This window comes from Glycine soja, chromosome 6, assembly GCF_004193775.1.
Source record: "Glycine soja cultivar W05 chromosome 6, ASM419377v2, whole genome shotgun sequence".
NCBI lineage: Eukaryota > Viridiplantae > Streptophyta > Magnoliopsida > Fabales > Fabaceae > Glycine > Glycine soja.
The window spans coordinates 23,999,029-24,020,885 of NC_041007.1; positions in this window are offsets into that span (position 1 = coordinate 23,999,029).

The window sequence follows — 21,857 nt, forward strand, 5'->3', positions numbered from 1 at the left end:
ATACCTTCCCCGTGCATAAAACAACTCTCGAACCTTTCACGATTAAAGTTTGTAGACCATACATTCCGGTTTTTCTGACATTTTACTCGAATAAACGTTGGTGGCGACTCTGCGCGCCTTCCTCCCTTGGAAGACGCACCCGTGAGTCCCGCGTTGCCTTCCCTCTGAAAGGTAGGTTGCCACAGGTGTAAATTCAAGCTATAATTTATAACATGTTTAATGGATATGTTGATACTTATTGCGATACATAAATATTATAGTTATATTCATTTAATCATTTTTTTCACAATGTTTCTGTATATGATGTAGGCACCTTGAAGGTTCATTTTCCATTATCTGATGCCAATGATCCTACTCAGTATGAGATTGTGAGTACAAATTATAATCTTTCAGTTTTATATTCATATGTGTAAACTATCTCATTCTTAAACTGCATCAATGTTAGTTTTTTTTTAAAAAAAATTTACTTCATCTTTTGCACAACAATCACTATTTGCAACAACAGATCGTGATCCACTTCTCGGTGTTCCCCTTACACCAAATAAGTGACAGACATCTCAATAACATGATGAGGAAACACTGAGTTAAGAGATTTCACCTGCTCTACTTTCATCCAACAAAATAGCAAAGCATGTTAAAATTGAGTAGATGTACTTACAAAATATAAAAACACTCTCTAACAAGGCTTTTTTTTTTTTTTGTAGGATACCTAACAATGGTTCATGAAATCATACTGTATTTTGTCTTATGAATGTAGCATATATGAATTACTACATACTCTATATATGAATTACTACTACATGATTGTTATGCTATTTAAATTGTACTTGCACCTTAATTAAATGCTACCAAGAAAATATATTTTACACTTTTAACCATGATATTTTACAATTTAAATCGTGTATGCGGATCCTATTTTTCTCGCGGCAAGGCTCCCATTGGATGAGCTGCAATATCATTTATAGAGCTTAAAAGAGATGTATTGATAGTGTTAGAATTTTTATATTATCAATTAATAAAAAATATTGTTAATATGATTTGTGAGATAGAATATTGATAAAGTTTATAGAGTTTCATTCTCTTAGTCCAACGCAATCAATAAATTTTAGTGCGTATTTGTAAGTTTATTTTATGACATTTTAGTTTACAAAACTTAATTTTTGATAAAAAAATAATTTTAAAAACAATTTATTTTTTAAAAGTTTATGGTTAAAAGTCAAAAACATGTTTGTAGCTAACACAACTACTTCTGCCATCTGCATAACCTTTAATTTCGATGTCAACAAACGCATGCTTGATGGGATTGATTGATAACAATATCCCTTATATTATTTATGCTTTTTTCCTGAACAGGCTACCATGAGACAAAAGATTTTCTTTCTAAAGAAATTTGATTCGTAACTACGATATGTCCAAGGTCCAATATGGAAAGAATTTCAAAGGTTTTCCTGGACTTTGTCCGTATCAACAAACAATTCTAAATGCCTCGACTTTTTTAGAATAGGTCTGAGTCCTCGAAGAAAGACGATCAAAAAATTCCCAATCATGGTCCTTACGGATCAGATCATCCATATAATATACAAAAAGGAACTCCAGATATTTGATATCTTTCTCTTTGAATGAGATCTCAATTCCAACAATGGTTTCATTAGATATCTTACAACTAGAATCACTCTTTTTTCCTATCCAGTTCCTCCACCACTACGACAAACCCCAGTTAGATTTAGGCATGATATACATATTTTTGTTATTGGGAGAACCCGAGTACTCTCTTTCGGATCCAGGAAATAGCTTTCAGAGATCTTTTTTCCTTTTAAAAAAGTAGGATGGGAATACAATAAAAATAAAAGAGAGAGACAAAAAAACCTCTATCTTATTTATATTTACATAGGGTTCTTCTTAAGTTCGGTTGAAAAAACTTAGCTCTTAATCTGTTGTAACAAATTCTAATAACTGAATTATCTACAACAAGAATACGATAACCATTTATGTAACTTTTGATAGCTTTTGTTGTCGAATTAGATTGCTATAATTGCTTAGGTTGCTTTCTTTTACTTTTATCTTAAATCTAGATTTCATTTTTTAGATTGGGGCATGAATTTTGTATTAGGTTGTGTTGTAACAATTAATTAATTCAAAATATGCCCTTTTATGAAACAAAAATTACAGTCATACAATGAAGATTTTTACTTTTGGGCTTGATGAATTATATTTTGTTTTTTTATATATAGAAAACACCTTCGAATAGGATGGCATTAATTCGGAGCATAGCCTTTGTACATTCTTTGCTTTTTATTGCATAAGAATGCAAGGCGATACAAATAATAAAAGAGAAATTAATTTACAACTTATGCTGAAATAATAAAAAGAAGTTATGCAGTAACAAAACTTAGTTGTTCTTATCTTTATGTTTTTCCTTTAAAGTTTTTATTTATTTTTTCATTTTTTTTAATTTCAGTTTTATAATTTATATACATATTACAAAATAAGTTATGCAGTACAAGATAAGAACCGTGAGCTAAGGTATACATGCACTGCACAAAGCTAGCACAATCTAAGATAGCGGATCCCCAGTAAGTTTCAATCACTTTTGACCAACCATGAATTCATTGTTGTAGATCTTTACTTTTTTAAAAAAAAATCATTTTGTAATAATTTTGTTCAATTGTATTTTACCCTGATTTAATTTTAATTTTATATTCATTTTGTGTATTTGTTTCAGCGACTATTGTTGGATTTGTATTTTAAATCAAATGGTCAAAATCAATTTCATTATTTTCGTTTTTGAAGCAAGTTACTTTATTTTGAATTGTGTTTATTTTAAAAGTCTTAAGGATTATTTGTTTTTCAAACAAGGATGCAACAAGACCAGGGATTTGGATAATGAGGAGCTATTGGAACAGTTTCATGCTTTGCAGCAGGTTGTACCGACTTTTTGCTAGTCTTTGTATCACTTGGCATTAGTCATCAAAATTTAATTCCTGACTTAATCTATAGGTTCAGTTATCATTATATCAACAAGACCAGCCAACTTAACATATTTGTATGTTTTTCTAATGATATTTTCATACTTTCTTTAATCCTAAAATATATGGCCTAATTTAACATATTTGTATCAATTATTATTGCAAAACTCTCAAACTTTATATAATATTCCAAATTCTAAATTCTAACGTTCAACAAATAAATTTACTTCTTAATCAAATCACAATCTTACTACTAAAAAAATCAAATATAATACAGCATAACAGAACAACCGTGCATACGCTTAGGTTACATACTAGTATGCTGATAAAGATGATAATAGGTAGATGTGGATAGAATATTATTTGATTTAGTACTGTAACTTTAATATCAGTGTCCTTTCTTGTTGGGCAAAGTCTGGCCTGGGTAAGCCAAACAAGCACGATGTATGCCAAAATATTTTAGGACCTTTGGATTAAATATTAACAAATTAAATCTAATGGTGAATACATTGAGCATCTAAGGTGTAGATAACATATTAGATAGGCAAAATTGTAAATTTGGTCCCTCTAATTGTCTCCAATTTTGATTTTGGTCTGTTTTTAAAATTATTGACACACTTTGTCCTTCTTTTTTTATCCAATCACGCAATCTTGGTCCCCTAGTCCAAATTTGGATGTTGACCGTTAGCAACTTACGTTGACTAACACATGTCAACGTCTGAGCAGTCCGTCAAACAGTTCGAGATTTTTAACTAAGTGTGGTAAATTTTATTTTACGGTAACCCTAAAACCTAAAAGCCTCATATCACGAAATCCCTAAAACGCTCAGTGGCCAGTGGCAACCACGAAGCTCACGAAGCTTATGGATTCTTCGAGGTGACCTCCAAGTTGTCGCATGATTTCGTAGGCAATCACAACCCCTGAAGCACCCTTCTCGGTTCGTTTCTTGTTTGTCGCTGCCTAGTTCGTTTCTTTGAGGCAAATCGCATACCTCCTGGGTTGTGGAAATCGCAAACCCATAAGCTTTTTGCCTCGTCATCGTCACCTAGTTGGTTTTTAGAAGCAAAAGTGTTGTATTGTTTAGGTGTCGGAGGTGGTGATTGAAAAACATGGTTGTCGCCTAAAGCACGTCGTCGTCAGCGTCGTTCCCATGAAAAGGAGTTCCTCATCATACACCTCAGAGTCCTAAAGTTGCGTGATGTGTTTGTGTAACATAGAGGCTCCACTGGTGACATCGTGGACTGAGGATAATCCAGGTGTCGCAACCAACGTTTATTTAAGGAAAACGTCGAAAAAACTAAAAAGGTGTGGTCTACGAACTTTAATCATGAAAGGTTCGGGAGTTGTTTTTACGCACAGGGAAGGTATTAGCACCCCACGCGTCCATCACAAGGGACGACAATCTTTAATCAAGTGTGCAAATGTGACTTCAATATGTTTTCCCTTTTTTATGTCTTTTTGTGTTTTTATGCCTTTTGTATTTTTATTTTTCCGTGGTCGACAAGGGTGTTTCCCTTGCTCTTACGTATCCTCAATTACGATGAGGAAATCAGACCTACGTAGTTATTTCAGAACTAAACGTTTGTTAAGTTGTTTTTATCTTTTTTTGCAAGATATATTTTAGCCGAACAAAAGGTCATTTAAGGCGTTGGACCATTAAACAATCGTTTGATTTTGAAAGGAGAGAAACGTTAAGGCGTTGGACCATTAACGATCTCTTAGGGTGGTCGACAAAAGCGGGGCTTTTGCTCCTACGTATCCTCAATTGCGATGAGGAAATCAGACCTAGTAGTTCTTGCAAAAACGGTAAATTTACATGTTGATTTTATAATTTTGAACGGTCCACGTTAACCGATAAAAGCAAAGAGGACCATTTAAGGCGTTGGACCTTAAAACGGTTTCAAGTGATTTTTGCGGACAAAGCTTGATTTGTGAGTTGATTTTAGCCTTGGTTTCACTTTGGTTATTAGTCAATTAATTCAAGGAAACTTTCAAAGAAAAACGTCCGATTGATTTTTCTTGATTATTTTTTTTTTCAAGATATTTTGATTATTTTATTATTATTTTGCTTTTTTTGGTTTAACCCAGGTTACAACGTGAACGATCGGTTAGATTTTGCTTTAACAGTGACTAAACGAGATTACAATTAAAATGATCAGTTGAAATTCATTTTATCATTTATTAGGTGAGAAAACAGCTTAAATAAGTGGTTAAAGCACATTAAAAGAGGCTCCAGAAAACAAATGAAATGAAAATAAAAGTACGCAAAACAAGTGGGGACCACTAAGGGTACATAGAATGAATTGAAAGATTCGATTTCGGGAACTTACTAGTTGAAGACCGAAGAACGATGAAGAACGGTGAAGAATCTTCACGAAATCGCTCACGGAAACGTCTCAGAAGCGTTACGGAAGCACCTCGGCTTGGATTTTTTCCACGGAAACAATTTTCCTCACTAATTTTAAGAGAATCCTCAAAATACCAGAAGGGTTGAACAATTTACTTTGCCCTCTTTCTCCTATTTATAGGAGAAAAGAGGGAGGTGGTTGCCGCCCAACTCGCCTAGGCGAGCAGGGTTACTTCCACCAGAAGGCACTGCCTTCAATTGGAACCCCCTGGAAGGCCCAAGTGGGTCTGCTTGCTATTTGCACCCCCTTTTTCACTAAATACACCCCCCTTTGTGTTTTTTTGTTGATTCCTTTCTGAAACGTTACGAAACTTTACGGATTACGTAACGACACCCATTTTCTTTCCAGAATGTTGCGAAACTTTACGGATTACGCAACAATGGTCTTTTTGACTTCCAGAATGTTGCAGAACTTTACGGATTGTGCAACAATGCTTGTTTTTTACCTTCAGAATGTCGCGGAACTTTACAAATTACCTAATGATGGGTGTTAAGTACCTTGAGGCGGTCAAGCGAAGGTTGCATGCCACCAAACAATGGTCCCCGGACGAAATTAGGGTATGATAGTTGCCCCTCTTTACTTATCTTTTATTGGAGATAAAAGCGAAGTAAAGATAAGACACTAATTTCGTTCGAGCAGAACATCATTCGGTCAATCAATATCCCCACCAGCGGAACCTGTCATTTAGAAAGAAAAGAAAAGGCATCAGAAGCGTCAACAAAACTTCAGTGTCTTGAAAGTGATAAAATGGGATAACCACGACGTTTCCAGATGCTATCGAACTTGATCGTCCCTGCCCAGCAAAGAAGAATCTCGTGTGTCGTCGGGCTTGAATGTCTCCGGACGACGAGAGTAAAAACATGCAAAATTTTTTAGAATAATCAAAATCGGACGACCAACATCATCCTGATATCGTCGAACTCGTTCGCCTCGGTTGACGAAAGGTGCAGACGACCATAAGGTATCTCCGCCTGCCACCTGACTCACTGCCCCTGGATGACAAAAGGTGCAGAAGACGACGTTAGTCTCTACGTGTCAACGGGCTTGTTTGCCCCTAGTTGACGAAAGGTGCGGATAACTATATGGTACCCCCGCCTTCCACCTGACTTCCGAGGTCAGGGTTAACAAAAATCGTTTGTGCGGATAACCACTTGGGCATCTTCGCATGTCACCTGACTTCACGGGTCAGGATGACAGAAACCGTTTGTACGGATAACCGCTTGGGTATCTCTGCATGTCACCTGACTTCACGGGTTAGGCTAACAGGAACCGTTTGTACGGATAACCGCTTGGGTATCTCCGTATGTCACCTGACTTCACGGGTCAGGATGACAAAGGTGCAGAAAATGACGTAAGTCTCCGCGTGTCAACGCATTTGCTTGCCCCTGATTGAGAAAGGGTGCAGAAGACAACGTTAGTCTCTCTATGCTACCGGACTCTGAGTCTAGCGGATAGCAAAATAGTGTTTATATGGATAACCACTTGGGTATCTTCACCTGCCACCTAACTTCACGGGTTAGGATCAACAGAAATCGTTTGTGCGGATAACCACTTGGGTATCTCCGCATGTCACCTGACTTCACGAGTCAGGATGACAGAAACCGTTTGTACAGATAACCGCTTGGGTATCTCCGTATGTCACCTGACTTCACGAATCAGGATGACCAAGGCGCAAAAGACAACATAAGTCTTCGCGTGTCAACGGGTTTGCTTGCCCCTTATTGACAAAGGGTGCAGAAGACAACGTTAGTCTCTGCATTCTACCGGACTCTGAGTCTGACGGATAGTGAAATAGTGTTTATACGGATAACCACTTGGGTATCTTCGCCTGCCACCTAACTTCACGGGTTAGGATCAACAGAAATCCTTTGTGCGGATAACCACTTGGGTATCTCCACATGTCATCAGACTCACAGGTCGCGATAGCAAAAGGTGGGGTGGTCGATAAAAGCGAAGCTTTTGCTCCTACATATCCTCAATTTGTGATGAGGAACTCAGACCTACGTAGTTCTTTCTTTTGTGAGACTAAAATAGTCTCGGTGTTCTTTCACTAAAATGCGAACATGCTTTAGTAAAGAAACAAAACCTCCAACTGATCAGAGCAACATATGATTTTTGATGAAAAACAAATGTGTCTATTGAGGAAGGAGAGTATGTTGACGAAATTTTCTCATAACCATAAATGAGATTTTGGATGTTAGCATTTTGTTTCTAAATGACCATTTAGAGGAAACACTGGGTCCAACAAAATAGAAGAAAATCACTCAAAGTGTATCAATCTCACACAGGTAAGTGTTTTATCCTAATTCCGAACCATAGATATGTCATGACTTAATTTTTCAAATCATTTCCTATCAAATCAAAGATTACACGTGTGATCATGGATCAATAGGACTTTTCCTTGGGAATAATGTTTTTTGGAGGGGAATTTGGCTCTGAGTGTTTGGGCCTTTTCCTTCTCTGTTTTTGTTTAGTGTGAGGCGAAAAAGTCACCGACGCACAGGATTTTGGTTGGCAATCAAAGGGAGAGGACCACTTCAGGTCGTGGTTTCCTTTCTTTCCTTATTTGGTGGTGACAATTCTGTATTGTTTAGATATTTGTCTGGTCCTAAGACCTTTCTGCATATTTCTTTTGTTTTCTTTCGATCTTTGATCGGGGATCTTCTTTCTTTCCTTTTTTCTTTTTGCTCTCTTCCAATCTTTGATCAGGAATTTCCCTTCGCTTTCTTCCGATCTTTGACTGGGAACTTTCTTTTCTTTCCTTTCTCTTCTTTCAAAGGCAAGGATGGGCATTCTCACCCTGGGTCAAGGTTTATGGTGAGTTGGGATTTTGGCTTAAGGCTTGCAGAACAGCTGGACATGATATATGTCAGGGTGTTGGTTTGGCTAGCGGTTCAAGGATAAAGGAGATGTCCCACATTATTTCCATGATACACATGCAACAATGATGATTAGGAAATTTTATGCAAAACTGGTCATGCATGCACCCATGTGGACACTCAAGCATCAAGTCTTTATGGTCATGTGACACTAGGGTTCAACATTTATTTTTTCCTATTTTAGTCAACCCAGTGTTTCCAAAACATGTTCTTTTATCAATTCATGCATTCATCCGAGTCCATTTGGGTGTTCGGAAAAATTTTCACAGCGTTCACCCTTCAGGTGTATACACATTTTTTCAACAAAACAAACCCTTCGTTTTGATCGGTGAATTTTTCCAAAGAAAAGCTGGAAGTCATTTTCTTTTCAAAAGCGTGTTGGCTTTTTAGTTAACCAAAGCATTTTTATTTATTTTTATCTATTAAATTATTATTATTATATTATTATTTACTTATTTTTTTCTTTCTGAAAAGGTCGTGCGGATGAGGGCACACACGGGCTACCTACGTCAAATCACAAAGCAAACGGAAAAGAATGCAATTATAAGTCGCAATGAAAAATCAGTGACAAAATAACTGAGAGACGTAATGCCAGATCATAGCGAAAACAGAAACAATAACTGAAAGCAGTAATGTTAGATGACAACAAAAAACAATAACTGAAAGCATTAATGTAAATCACAAAAAAAGTGCGGCGACCTTGGTCATGTGGCTCCGCTCTCTCCTAAGAAACGAGCAGGTCAGTCATATCCTCGTCCATACGGGATTCCTCCGCCTCACCGGGGGATTCTGCAGGCTCCTCCCCTGCCTGGGCATCAGGCCAGTCTCCAGGCCATGCGACCTCAGCCCCAAACTGCTCTGGGGTAGGGCATACAAAAGGGGCGGAACCCTGCCCTTGCTGACTGAGGCTAAATCGGTAGAGACACTCATGTATTTGCACCTGTCCATGGTGGTTGGCCGCCTGCTGGCGAACCAAATGCTATAGATACCACTCCACGCCCAGTGGCCCATCCGAATCGGCCTGCCGAGGTGGTGGCGGTGCGCCCGCGTCTTGATGTGCGTCACCCTACACCTGCCTAGGCGTGCAGTACTTCTCAATGAAGGCTCGGGTGATCGGCGGTCAGATTACCTTGCTGGGGGTGACATGAACTCCATAGGACTAGCAGAGGCCCGTGATCAGAGCCAGAAACCCCAGGGCCCTATTGGACTTCTCTGGGTCCAAAGCATGCCTAGTAGGCGCCATTCCTGCAAACAAATAAATGGCATCTGCAATCACCTGGGCCACATGAACGCTCATCCGTATCAGGATGGCATACACCAACTGGCACTTAGGCAGAGGGAGGTCGGAGTTGTGGTCGCTAGGCAAGGCATTGCTAAGCAGCAGTATCATCCATATCTGGGTCAGGGTAGTCATGTTGGTACGCATGATCCGCACCTGCCTCCCTGCAGCGGTCCGGGCGAAATCCTGCCCCGGTATGCACAACAGCTGGGCGATGGCTTCCTCATCGAAATCGTCTGCCTGGCTCCTCCTCTGGCTGAATTGACACTGCTGGTCCTCCTCCAAAATCAGCGGGTCACCCAAGAATTGGCTGATGGCATCTGCATCAAAGGGGATCCAATGACCCCTCACCCATGAGCGCATGTCCCGAACCCCTTCCCTAGTGGGCCAGGCATTGGCATAGAATTCTATGACCATCTCCGGGTCGAATTTAACCATAGGGGTCACTAGTCGTGCCCAATGCCTACAAGCTATCTCTCCCTGGAAGTCGGGGCACTCGTCTTCCCTGAGCTGGACACACCTCTCCCTATGGAATGACCATCCCTTGATGGCCTTGAAGCGCTGCTGGTGCTCGACACTCCGGAACCGGTGACTATCAAAATCTGAGGTGGCACTGGAGCCTTCTCCAGTGGCGTCCTTTCTAGACCTCTTCGTGGAGAGTTTCTTCGGAGCCATCTCTCGTATGGAGTGACCAAGGACACTAAAAATGGAAGCAAAAGCACAAAAATGGTGGCCTAGGGTCGAAAAATCGAAAATCCCGTGGGTGCTGTGTTTTTGAATGAGGGAGGGGAGTTTTGGTTGGAGAGAAACTCACCCTCCCCTCATTTTTATTGGTGCAGGGGTGCTTGCCCAGGCGAGCTAACCCTGTGCATTTTTTTTTTTTGCGAAGAAAGTGTGTGTCCTCTATGGGTCAGTGTTCGCTTACTCGAAACTCCTAGGGTAAGTTAGGCACATGATCATAACAATAATAATAGGTAGGAATTTAAAGGATACTAGGCTACCTCTTAGTAGCGCTTCTCGATCGTCCGGAGCCGGACGCGGGACAGCGATCTGTGGATCACGAGCCTAGCGTCAATTTGTGCCTGTCCCTGAGTACCTGAAAGCAGGAAATGACATTGCGCAGCAAATCGTGGTCACGCTATCACTTACCTCGATTCATCTCTGTCTTGGATTTGACGCGGTATTTGACCATTGCTTAAAGCGATCCTGTCCCTGTCACAAGATAACAAATATGCATGTGCATGCGTATGCATGAGCATTTTCAAACGTGATAATTCTTTTGCAAAAGCTTGTCAGGTTTAGTTTTAATTAAGCGCTTGGGGCATCCCCATGGACTGAGCGAAAAGGCTCGGGTCATTAAAGGCTACGCATCTTTTAAGGTCACAAAGCGAGGATCAGAACAACGAGACCCCAACCCCACGTTCTTTAAAAGATTGCGATGAGAAAATTACATATGACAGGAATCCCTAGGGGAAACCACAGAAAATAAAACATGCAGCGAATTCCTTAATTGCCCCAGGTCTTAAGCGTGGTATCGCTTGACAACGTCGGAGTTCACAGGTGAAGGTAGTTCCTCGTCATCCATGTTGGCGAGCATAAGGGCCCCTTTGGAGAAAACCTTTTTTTACGACGAAAGGCCCTTCGTAGTTCGGGGCCCACTTTCCCCTATTGTCTTTCATGGCTTGGGAGACTTTCTTCAGTACCAGGTCCCCTTCGTTGAACCTGCACGAGTGTACCTTCTTGTCAAAAGCGTTCTTTACCCATTTCTGGTACAAACGCCTATGGCTCATAGCGGCCAGACACTTTCCTTCTATGAGATTAAGCTGATCAAAACGTGCTTGGGCCCACTCCGATTCCTTTAATCCGGACTCCGCCAAGATCCTTAATGACGGGACTTCCACCTCAAATGGTAGCACAACCTCCATTCCGTATACCAATGAGAACGGCGTTGCCCTAGTTGATGTGTGCATTGAGGTTAGGTAACCATGTAGCGCGAACGGGAGCATCTCGTGCTAGTCCTTGTATGACACAATCATCTTCTTGATATTCTTGTTGGCTGCCTCCACTGCTCCGTTCATCTTGGATCTGTAGGGTGTGGAATTGTGGTGTTGGATCTTAAACTCCTCGCACACTTCCCCCATCATCTTGTTATTTGAGTTGGTGCCATTGTCCGTGATAATCTTCCTCGGCAAACCATACCAGCAGATAATCTCCCTTTTGATGAACCTGACCACCACACTCCTCGTGATGCTAGCGTACGAGGCAACTTCGACCCACTTGGTGAAGTAATCGATCGCCACTAGGATGAAACGATGTTCGTTCGTAGCTTTGGGCTCTATGGCCCCGATCAAGTCTATTCCCCACATGGAAAATGGCCACGGTGCAGCCAAAACAATTAGAGGCAGGGGCAGGGCATTGACATTGTCCGCAAACGTCTGGCATTTATGACACCTCCTCACATGGAGACAACAATCGCTCTCCATAGTGAGCCAATAGTAGCCCACCCTTAAGATCTTCCTAGCCATGGCGTGCCCGTTAGCATGCGTACCGAAAGAGCCCTCATGGACCTCCCCCAGCATGCTCTCAGCTTCTTTAGCGTTCACGCATCAGAGCAAAACCATGTCATGGTTTCTCTTGTATAGTATGCTTCCGCTCAAGAAGAAACCGGCTGCCAATCTCCTTAACGTCCTCTTGTCGTTGTTGGAGGCCTCCGGTAGGTACTCTTTGCTTTCAATGTATCGCTTGATGTCAAAATACCAAGGCTTACCGTCCTGCTCCTCTTCCACCAAACAGCAATGTGCGGGTCTGCCGCGACACCTGAACTCAATGTACGATAGGTCTCTTTGCGGTGTCAGCTAGAACATGGATGCTAAAGTGGCAAGCACATCCACCATTTGATTTTCCTCTCGAGGAATGTGATGGAAGGAGATCTCATCAAAGAACTCAGCTAATTCCTTGATATAGGCCTGGTAGTGTTGGATCAAGTGGCCTCAGAATAATTAAGAAGGGGGGTTGAATTAATTATTCCTAAACCTTCACTAATTAAAAATTACTCTTCTAAGGCTTTTACTCATGTTGTTAAGAGAATATGGAGTAGAAAAGAAACTTAACAGAAAGTAAAAGCGGAAATTAAATGTACAGCGGAAAGTAAAAGAGTAGGGAAGAAGGAAACAAACACACAAGAGTTTTTATACTAGTTCGGCAACAACCCGTGCCTACATCCAGTCCCCAAGCGACCTGCGGTCCTTGAGATTTCTTTCAACCTTGTAAAAATCCTTTTACAAGCAAAGATCCACAAGGAATGTACCCTCCCTTGTTCTCGTTGAAACCCTAGTGGATGTACCCTCCACTAGAACTGATCCACAAGAGATGTACCCTCTCTTGTTCTCAGTCAAACCCAAGTAGATGTACCCTCTACTTGTACCACAAAGGATGTACCCTCCAATGTGTTGAGACAAAGATCTCAGGCTGTTAAACCTTTGATACTTTGTGAATGATGATACAAAAGAATTCTTAAGCGGTTAGTCCTTTGAACACTTTTGTATTAGGGAATGGGAAGAATCAAAAGAATTCACAGACTATGTCATTTTGAATTCTTTGACAAGGGAGAAGGGAGACACAAAAGAATTCAGGCAGTTAGTCCTTTGTTCTTTTGGAAAAGGGAGAAGAGAGACACAAAAATAATTCAGGCGGTTAGTCCTTGGCGAATTCTTTTTGGCAAAGGGAGAAGAGAATGAAAAGATGAATAGCACAAGTTTTCAAGGTTTGGAAAACCAGAAAACTTCAGAAAGCTTTTGGTACAAAGAAGAAGAAGTTCAAAGAGATTCAAGGCTTCTAAAGGATTAATTGGAAAAGTAAAGTATATTGAAAAACAAATCAAAGCCTTGCTTTTATAGACTCTTCATGTCTGGCCAAGAAGACCATTTTGAAGAGTTATAACTTTTAGAAAAACTTAAAACCAATTTGAAAAAGTCAAAACCCTTTTGAAGAGTTACATCTTTTGATTTATTCAGAAACAATCACTGGTAATCGATTACCAAATAAGTGTAAACGATTACACAAAGTTTTTATGTGAAAGGATGTGACTCTTCACATTTGAATTTGAATTTCAACGTTCAAAGGCACTGGTAATCGATTACCAAAACATTGTAATCGATTACAGCTTTTTGAAATTAATTGGAACGTTATAAATTCAATTTGAAAACTTTTTCAAAAACATTTTGCTACTGGTAATCGATTACAGAAATCTGGTAATCGATTACTAGAGAGTAAAAACTCTTTGGTAAACATGTTTTGTGAAAAATCATGTGCTACTCAATTTTTGAAAAAAACTTTTCATACTTATCTTGATTAAGCCTTCTCTTGATTCTTGAATCTTGAGTCTTGAGTCTTGAGATCTTGAACCTTGAATCTTGATTCTTGACTCTTAACTTTCCTCTTGAGTCTTGAATTCTTCTTAATTCTATCTTGAACTCTTGAATTGTTCTTGATTCACTTGAGTTGTTCTTTGATTGATCTTTGAGCTTTTTGTCATTACCTTTGTCATCAAAACACCATGAAGCTTTGATTCACCATGAAGCTTTGCTTCTACAGGTAGGGTATCAGTTTGTGATCCCTAGTCTCCCATTCTCCTCTCAGCTGGTGAATTACCAACGCCGAGTCTCCATACACCTTGAGTATCTTGACGTTGAAGTCAATTGCCGCCTGGACGCCCAGAGCACATGCTTCGTATTCAGCCATGTTATTGGTGCAGTCGAACCCCAGCCTGGCTGTGAAAGATATACATTGATTGTTCGAAGAGACCAATGCTGCCCCAACGCCATGGCCTAGAAGGTTTGACGCCCCATCGAACCACACGATCCACTTGTCCTTGTCCTTGTCTAGCTTGTCTTCAAATGAGGCCATGATGTCCTCATCCGGGAACTCGGGATGCATGGGTTGATAATCGTTGAGAGGCTGCTGAGCCAAATAGTCTACCAAGGCGCTCCCCTTTATCACCTTTTGGGTGACATAGACTATATCGAACTTGGATAGCAAAATCTGCCACCGAGCAATCCGCCCCGTGAGAGCAGGCTTCTCAAAAATGTACTTGACCGGGTCCATCTTGGATATCATCCAGGTGGTATGGCTCAACATGTACTGTCTTAAACGGTGGGACGCCTAGACCAAAGCACAACATGTCCTCTCCAGCAGGGAGTAGTTCATCTCACAGGCCGTGAACTTCTTACTTAAGTAGTAGACGGCTCGCTAACGGCTCCTAATTATATGGGCCATCAAGTCTATCATATACTGACAATAGTTGAGGAGCCCATGGATCTCCTCGGGGGCGGAGTAGGCGTCTGCCATTGCTTTGGCCTTTACCAGCAATCGGGGAAGTTCTTGACTCCCGTTCAAAGTAAGAGCAAACTGGTCCATCCACATCGTTGCTTCTTGATGTAACGAGTCAATCACCCTTCCTCTAGCCTCCTTTTCTGTGTACACTCGGGCGTATTTGTCCGCCACTTTGTGCTCGTGGGCGGTGGCTAAATTTAATTCTTCTTGGTACATGCTGATGATGGCTAACATGTTTGTTTCGGTCTCGCATAACTGCTGAGACAAACTCCTCTTTGACCTTAGGAAAGCCTTCAATTCGTCCTTTAGAATCAAGCCATCTACTCACGATTGGTCCCTTTCTTCTCTTCGGAGCTTAAGCTCACTGTTACTGCCCCACAGAGCCCCTCGAAATTTGTTCTGGCCATGTTCTTCCTTACGGGCCCTCTTGGTCTCTTGCTCCAAGGCCTTGGTGGTAGCTATATTGACGTCTCTCAGTTCGACGTTCTCCTTTCGGATCCTAACAGCTGCTGGCTTGAACTTTTCTTTGACTATTTGGGCTTTCTCAAGCTCTGTCTTGAGGGCCTGTACCTCTTCGTCTTCTTCCGGAGCTTCACCCTCCATCCCCTTAGTGGTCCTCAAACTCGGGAGCTAATCCAGATCTTGTGCGTAGGCTTTCAACCACCTATGGTAACTGCCGATGGGCTTGTTGCTACTCCCCCTAAGTTCCTTGTCCTTCCTTTGCGACATTTCCCATGCCTTGTGGACCCTCTGAAGCACCCCCACGTTGGTGCTATTGAAAACTCGTGTAATAAAAGGTATGAGGCATTCCTCTGATGGTGCCCCTCTCATAGGGTAACCAAGTTGTCTTATGGCGAGGACGATATTGTAATTGATGCAACCCCTCGTCCCCATCAAGGGAAGATTTGGAAATTTCCCGCATGAAATAAGAATCCCGGTTCTTCCTTCCTTCCATCGGGGGAACCAATTGACAGACGCTCCTTCTTTGCTTGCTAAGAGTCGGTCCCAGTTTGCCTTTTTTTTCTCGATGCATGAGCAGTGGCCTTCTAGCGGGCAAACGTGTCTCATCTCTTGGCGAAAGAAGTGTGAAACCAACCATACGTAGAAAGCCGGTGTACAGAAAACGATCCTTGCATTGTTCTTCTCACATCTTCGATCGAATGTGTCATATAGATCGGCTAAGATAGCAACAACCGGGCTTTCCTTGCGATCGTAAAAGGCGAGAAAAACATCAATTGCTGCCCGATCCACCAACCCATCCACATTTGGAAAGAGGACCACCCCGAAGATCAAGAGTGCCAGGATGTCCATGAATGGGGCCCATTCGTTTTGACTTGCCAAGACTCTCGCCTTTGCTTCCAAACATTTCCTTGGTACTCCAACCACCCCATTTTCGACTTGCTTCCCGCGGTCCAATTCCTGTGTCGAGATTTTGACTATTTTAGAAATTCTAGCTAAAGAGGGATAGAATCCTGAGAAAAGATACGGTTTCCTTCCTCCCAGAGGGAATCCCAGGATCTCTTCCAACTCTTCCACCGTGGGTGTTAATTAGAAGTCCCCAAAGGTGAAGCACCTCAAGGCTCGAGGGAGGCAATGGCCTCCATGGAGACCTCGGCCATGGTTAGGTCCCAGATCTTACCATAAACTTTGTGAAAGGCTTGTCGCTAGAGCTGACCCATCAACTATCCTAACTCTTTCAGACTGGCGATTCCTAGGCTCTTGATCTTGACTTGATAGAACCTCTTTTTAAGCCAAGGCGTCTGACTCGATCCTATGTTTTACTAAAGTGGAATAAAAACCAATGCAAATCAAGACTCTGACATCTATCACAGGTGAAATGGATGAATGCATAAAGAAATGTGTATGGCACAAATGCATTTTACGGATACGTGAGCCCGGGAGATTATCTCTTTCTTAAATACAACATTCGGGCAGCATAGCGCCTGATGCATGCATTTAAGAAGGTGACATGCACCTTCCATCTTCTCATGACAAAGCAAGGGGATCAAGACACAACTCGTGCATGATGACATGATGCGGATGCGAAAAAGAAAGGGGAATAAGGAGATGTACACAGCATGGCAATATCCTCAAATAATCACACAGCGAAGGCATACATGACATTTAGGTTATATGCATGACAGTGTTTAAAAGGCACATAGCGTGTTCGCTTCGTGCCCCTATTTTAGGGACCTAAACGGGAGGAACTAAAAGGCTTTTAGTGATAATTCCCAAGGTGGTCATATCTCTCTTGATGGTTTCTGGAGGTATCATCCCCTTCGAAAAACATATTGCGGCAGTAAGGACTACTAGCAACAATATGTTATCAAAGAGAAAAACTCTAGCTGAGGGTTCACTGTTATCAAGCAAGTCGGAGACCCAGCATGACCATAGATTCACCTTCACTCCTTATGCTCCCATGGACTCGGGTATAGGGCCCCTTTTTCAACTCACCGTGTGTAAAAAGGTGTTGGTGTTTGTGTGCATCAAATGAATAAATATCTATCTTATACATACATTAAGAAAGCACGCTAAAAGCATAAAAGAGTTATATACAAGGACATAAGAAAAAATAAAAGAAAACGAACAAAGGAGAAGTCATGGTAAGGAATGCACACTGATTGATTGGCCTAACTCTCTAAAAATAGTCCCCAGTGATGTCACCAACTGTCGCAACCTACCCTTCGGCAGGAGGGCGACGCAGGGCTCACGGGTGCGTCTTCCAAGAAAGGAAAATGCATGGAGTCGCCACCAACGTTTATTTGAGGAAAACGTCGGAAAAACCGGAAAGGTGTGGTCTACGAACTTTAATCGTGAAAGGTTCAGGAGTTGTTTTCATGCACGGGGAAGGTATTAGTAACCCACGCATCCATCATAAGGGACGACAGCCTTTAATCAAGTGTGCAAATGTGACTTCAAGATGTTTTCCCTTTTTTTACGTCCTTTTGTGTTTTTATGCCTTTTGTATTTTTATCTTTTCGTGGTCGATAAGGGTGTTTCCCTTGGCGATGAGGAAATTAGACCTACGTAGTTATTTCAGAACTAAATGTTGGTTAAGTTGTTTTTATCTTTTTTGCAAGATATATTTTAACCGAATAAAAGGTCATTTAAGGCGTTGGACCTTTAAACGATCTTTTGATTTTGAAAGGAGAGAAACGTTAAGGCGTTGGACCATTAACGATCTCTTGGGTGGCCGACAAAAGTGGGACTTTTGCTCCTACGTATCCTCAATTGCGATGAGGAAATCAGACCTACGTAGTTCTTGCAAAAGCGGTAAAGTTACATGTTGATTTTATGCTTTTGAACGGTCCATGTTAACCGATAAAAGCAAAGAGGACCATTTAAGGCGTTGGACCTTAAAACAATTTCAAGTGATTTTTGTGGACAAAGCTTGATTTGTGAGTTGATTTTAGCCTTGGTTTCACTTTGGTTATTAGTCAATTGATTAAAGGAAACTTTCAAAGAAAAACGTCTGATTGATTTTTCTTGATTATTTTATTATTATTTTTTTCAAGATATTTTGATTATTTTATTATTATTTTACTTTTTTTTGTTTAATCGAGGTTACAGCGTGAACGATCGGTTAGATTTTTCTTTAACAGAGACTAAACGACATTACAACTGAAATGATCAGTTGAAATTCATTTTATCATTTATTAGGTGAGAAAACGACTTAAATAAACAGTTAAAGAACGTTAAAAGGGGGTACGAAAAATAAACGAAATGAAAATAAAAGTACGTGAAACAAGTGGGGACCACTAAGGGTACATAGAATGAATTGAAAGATTCGATTTTGGGAACTTACTGGTTGAAGACCGAAGAACGACGAAGAACGAACGAAGAACGGTGAAGAATCTTCACGAAATCGCTCACGGAAACGTCTTGGAAGCGTTACGAAAGCACCTCGTCTTGGATTTTTTCAACGGAAATAATTTGCCTCACTAATTTCGTGAGAATCCTCAAATACCAAAAGGGCTGAACAATTTACTCTACCTTTTGTCCCCTATTTATAGGAGAAAAGAGGGAGGTGGGTGCCGCCCAGCTCTCCCAGGCGAGCAGGGTTGCTTCCATCAGAAGGCACCGCCTTCTGTTGGAACACCCTAGAAGGTCCAAGTGGGCCTGGTTGCTATTTGTACCCCCTTTTTCACTAAATACACCCCCTTTGTGTTTTTTTGTTGATTCCTTTCCAAAACATTATGGAACTTTACGAATTACGTAACGACACCCATTTTCTTTCCAGAATGTTGTGAAACTTTACGGATTACACAACAATGCTCTTTTTGACTTCCAGAATGTTGTGGAACTTTACGGATTGCGCAACAATGCTTGTTTTTTACCTCTGGAATGTTGCTGAACTTTACAAATTACCTAACGATGGGTGTTAAGTACCTTGAGGTGGTCAAGCGAAGGTTGCATGCCACCAAACAATGGTCCCCGAATGAAATTAGGGTATGACACCAGGGAGGCATTTTTATGGTTGTGGCCTATACAAGGTAAGGAACAATGTATATCATGAGTTATGTTATGGTTTATTTGGTGATTATTTTTGGTTATTTTGGGCATGTAGGTTACAGGTAGGAAAGGGTGTAATTATTTTGAGTGTCACAATCCAATTGCAAGCAGTCGTCAAAAGAGGATCATTGTAGCATTGATGAACAAGGTTGATGAATTAAACTTGAGGGAAAAGGATTTGCAAATCAAGATCAGTGACATGAAGATGAAGGGAAATTTTTTAGGAATTGGATTGGTTTTTTCTTGGGTATGTGTTTGCTTGCTAGTGTTTTTATTATGTTGCAGGGGAATGCGATTTATTAGTGGTAATTTGGTTTTTTGTACTCTTCCCATTGAAATGGTTTAGTTTGAAAGTAATGGTGATAAGTTGGTTTTTTGTACGCCTACTGTAATTGTTGAATTATGTTAATGAAAGAAGATTTCATTGGTTTTGAAGTTTGGTATTGATTTGGTATTCAACTTTTGAAATTTGTTTTCACTGCAATTTGACAAATTGTGTTTCGTTAGTGGTTTGTACAATTGGTTTTTTGTACAAATGATGATAAGTTGGTTTTTTGTACTCTACCCACTCGTTAGTGGTTTGTTTTCACTTGAAAACATATATTTAACTTGAATTTTAAGAACAAATTAGAGACAGAAACCTGAACTAAACAAAGCAGTAACTTGAACTAAACAACAAAACATAATTACACAAGAGTGCATTACATAGCCCATTTAAACAGTTACTTAAACATAAATTGAATAATTAATTAGATAAAGAGTGCATTACAAAGCCTCATTGAACAAAGCCAGAAAATATATAAGTTCTGCATCCTAAAAACTTAAACTAATAATCCATTTGTGCCCAAGTCCTCCTTGTCGACTCCCTTAACTGATTCGTGATTCTTGTGTTTGATTGGTACTATCACCTCCTTGAATTCCTGCAAATGTGGTCCCACTTGTACATGAAACATTCTTTTGTTTCTTTGTTACAACATTGGTGGGAGATGTTGTTTGTCTCTTCAAGTTCTGTTAATATTGAACACAAATATTATAAGAATGGTTAAAGTCACAAACTTTGTTAAATGCAATAGAAAACACATATTGAAGGAAAATTACTTTATTACCCCATTTTGGAATGTTCCTATCTGCAACTGTCTTTCCTCTACATGTCCCTTTGTTGTGACCAGTTTTCCCACATTTTTTACAAACAACTGATTTTGATTATCTTGGCAGCTTGAAGTTGTTCGTAGACTCATAACTTCTCTTGTTCCTTGCTTTCTTTGGTCTTCCAGGAGCTCTCCTCATCACTGGTGTTTGTATAGGAGGTCATAAGTTCGGTCCATTACATGGATAGACAATAAATGAATATGTTGCCAACACAATAGATTTCTTGTCAAATGCAACAACAGAACATATTCAATTCAAAACAATTACCACAAAACAACAAATTAACAATATAACAATTACAAAAAATAAGACCTGTATTAAGAAATGACACTAAGTTCAGGTTCAACATCATTGATCCACATGCATGCTATTGAATTAGTGCATGGAATTCCAGTTAAATCCTACTTTCTACAAGAACATGTCTGTTCTTTAAGATCGACAACAAATTTTTCTATGCCCTTCAACACCTCAAACAAAGACAAATCAACATCACCAGGCCAATGTGATCGCCATGCTTCACATGCTTTTTTTTATTTTTTTCAATGATCTACTGAACTTTGGGACAGATGGAACCCTCATACCTCACGAGGATAGTCCTCAATTTTACAATTTTGGAACTTATGTAAAATCGGATTCCCTCTAGCAGAGTAATAATTGGCTTGTCTCTGTACTCCATTATTACATTGTTGAATGCCTCACACATGTTATTGACTTGCAAATCACATTTTGTGTTTACCTTAAAAGCATATCTTGTCCAAGCAGTAGGGTTTAACCTTTCTAGATCCTTCCAAGCTTCTATATCATAACTTTTAATCTGATTCATGGCCTTGTCCTAATCAGGGATAGTTGTTGCTCGAGTTGCCATCCACATCGACTCTTTCATGTGTGCTCCCAAATACTTCTTTTTCCAATTACCATACAAATGTTTGACATGCAATCTATGTTGTACGTTATCGCCAAGCTCCTTGATTACCTCAACCAACCCCTAAAATAATAGTGAATAAATTAAATTATAGTAACAATTAGTCTCCCAACATAATTTTAATATTTACCTTTTGTTGGTCAGAAATGAAAGCCCAACATCCTTCCTAAATACCATCTAAGTCAACTATCAAAAGATCAACAAACCACTTCCAAGACAAATAATTTTCAGATTCCATTACAGGATAAGCAACAGGAAGCATTTGATTGTTTCCATCTTTACCTATCGCAGACAACAATTGGCCACCATATTCTTCTTTCAGAAAGTAGCCATCCAATCCTATCAAAGGCCTACAAGTGGTTGCAAATGCTCTCTTACAAGCCTTCAGGCATACATAGATACGTTCAAACA